Raw genomic sequence first — 2522 nt, 5'->3', positions numbered from 1 at the left:
CCGACTGTGAAGAGATTTGCATTTCTGATGTCACTCTATTACAGTTTAACAAGTGAACAGTATCCAGGGGAACACAAAAGGGTAAGATTGTACTCAAAAGAAATTTGAAGAACATGTTTTTATCCCCCATTACTTCTACTGGAAGCACACTGGAAGGTGATCTTTTCATAGCCAGTGTGAGCCCAAGAATGATGATGATTAAAACAAGCAATACCTGTTTTAATGTTCATATGGTGCACTTGAAAAATGGAACCCTATCCTATAAAGTGCTAACTATGAACCACAACGCCCCTGTTTCACATCTGACTAGAGACTATTCTTAAATCCCCTGCTTCATTTCCCTATAATCTCTCCAGCTATTTAACACAAGCTTCAATGCCCCCAAAAATATTTTTAGGTGATGACACATTCATACACATCCCCCCTAGTTCTGTTTCTCACCAACACTTTACAAGTGACAAAGACTTTACAACACAAATACGCTCATTCAGATCAGGCAATATTGACAAAACAGCATTGCCGACCACTGATAATTGCTAAGTAACTAGCCTCTATCACAGAACCCCTCCCAGTCGAGCAACAAAATGACACATAATAAAGCTGCTGGCTCTCATGCAAGTTTGAGGTCAAGTAAGCAGCTCCACTAACTATCAACAGCTTTCGTGCACTGTGTTTAAATTAGCCAGATGTAGATTTTATTTCAAAATGTGGTTGAATAAAAATAAGTTTAGGTTTGTTGTTGTTTTGTGGAAAAGACCTGAATCCATTTGTTTGGAGTGCTGTGGTGAGGATGGGTTTTGTCAACAAATACCAAGAACTCCTATAGTAACTCTACAGATTTCTGATAATTTACCATGTGGAGATGGGTGAAGACTCTGGGTCCCAAATAACACACACTGTAGCACCCACCTGAGTGGTGCACGGACTTGTAAGACTTGGCAGCTGCCCATGGCCCGCCTATGGCAACCAACCACCAGCCTGAAGAAAAAAGCCAGAAGAAAGCACATTCACAAAGGCATTACAATACATGCTGGGTTTCCATGGCAAAATAGAAGCAAAGAAAAACAGGAAAAAGAGACTTCAACCAATAAAAGCCATGATTCAAAACCTTAAAGGCTGGGTGGAGGGCTTGTCTGCACAAACTGCAAAGTAACACGCTGATTAACAGAGTTTTTCCTGATCAGAAACACACATGTTTAATAAACTGTCCTGGCTTGTGCTGTTGTTAAAAGGTATCCAGCGATTCCACTGGTGGGAGGCTTTATTAGTACTGGTGGGGGAAGGGTGGTGGGTGGGTGGGTGGGAGGGTTAGACTGTCCATTTGCCTTTTATAGCTGCCCCCTCCAGTTAGTAGCAAGAGAGAGAAAAAGAGAAACAGAGATCTGGGGACCAACATAATGAGGGGCTGGTTTGGTGGTGGTGGGGGGTGACTAGACTAGGCACACTGACTGAACACTGGTCAATACACATGAATACAAACACACACACACACAAACACACACATAGACACACACTGAGACCTTATTGAGGCAGCAAGCATGAGGTTGTTTTGTTGCTTGAACAATGTTTTGGCCCCAGAGGCACACATGTGTGCGTTGGCTACTTGGGGTTAATTTAAGTGGAACGGCAGTGGTGTGTTTTCTGTTTCTTACTGGTTAATGGACCAAAATGTTTTAGCAAGTCCCTTTATTAAATGCAAATCAACATATGCAAGTGGCTGAACATGAAGTAGGTTGGACATGACTGACGATAATAATAATGGTTGGCTGGGGGAGAAAACTAAGCGTACTCTGTGTTTGAACAAGTGAGAGGGCGATTCAGTTGTTTTTTTTCTCTCGGTGCACTCAGGACTGAGAAAGGACAAGTGAGGGAGAGTGTATATAAGCTTGTCTGTCTGAGTAGGAGAGCGCTAGAGAGACAGAGGGAGAGAGCTTTAGCCTAGCTTTTCTCTGCTGTGCCTTTCAGCTCCTCTCTCACTGTAGAGGCGTGTCCATGGACAAGTATAAAGTCCACGGAGAGCCACTCATGTTGAGCCATTCTCAGGAGCAAGTCCTTTGCACTGCACACAAGCAAGAGGAGGAAACTGCAGCTGTTACTTAAAACACTGCTTTTTAATTACCTGCTTTGGATTTGGACACTTTTAGACCTGATTTTTTTTTTTTTATTCTTTCAGCAGAGGTTGGGCAAGCATCTGGATTTAAACTCGGAGGGAGAGCAAGACTCACCTGAACACACTGGTGGATATCCTTCCTTTAACTGTTCAATCCAACATAGCAAAAAATAGTTCTTAGCTGAGCAGATCAAGAGCAGGCTCCAATTTCTGCATTGTGAAACTGAATCAGAGGAACGATAATACAGCAGAGGTATTGTGTCCCTTCACTTGAAACACTAATCAGCTGAAAATAACAAAGATCATCCTGGACTAATCCATCATCTCAAACCTCTGTTGTCTGTTGAAGTAGAAAGTGATAAAAAGGCACACAACACTCAGAGAGGAGAGGAAAGCTAAGGAGACCATAGAC

The sequence above is a fragment of the Mastacembelus armatus genome, chromosome 1, assembly GCF_900324485.2.
Source record: "Mastacembelus armatus chromosome 1, fMasArm1.2, whole genome shotgun sequence".
Taxonomy (NCBI): Eukaryota; Metazoa; Chordata; class Actinopteri; order Synbranchiformes; family Mastacembelidae; genus Mastacembelus; species Mastacembelus armatus.
This window is presented reverse-complemented; position numbering follows the sequence as displayed.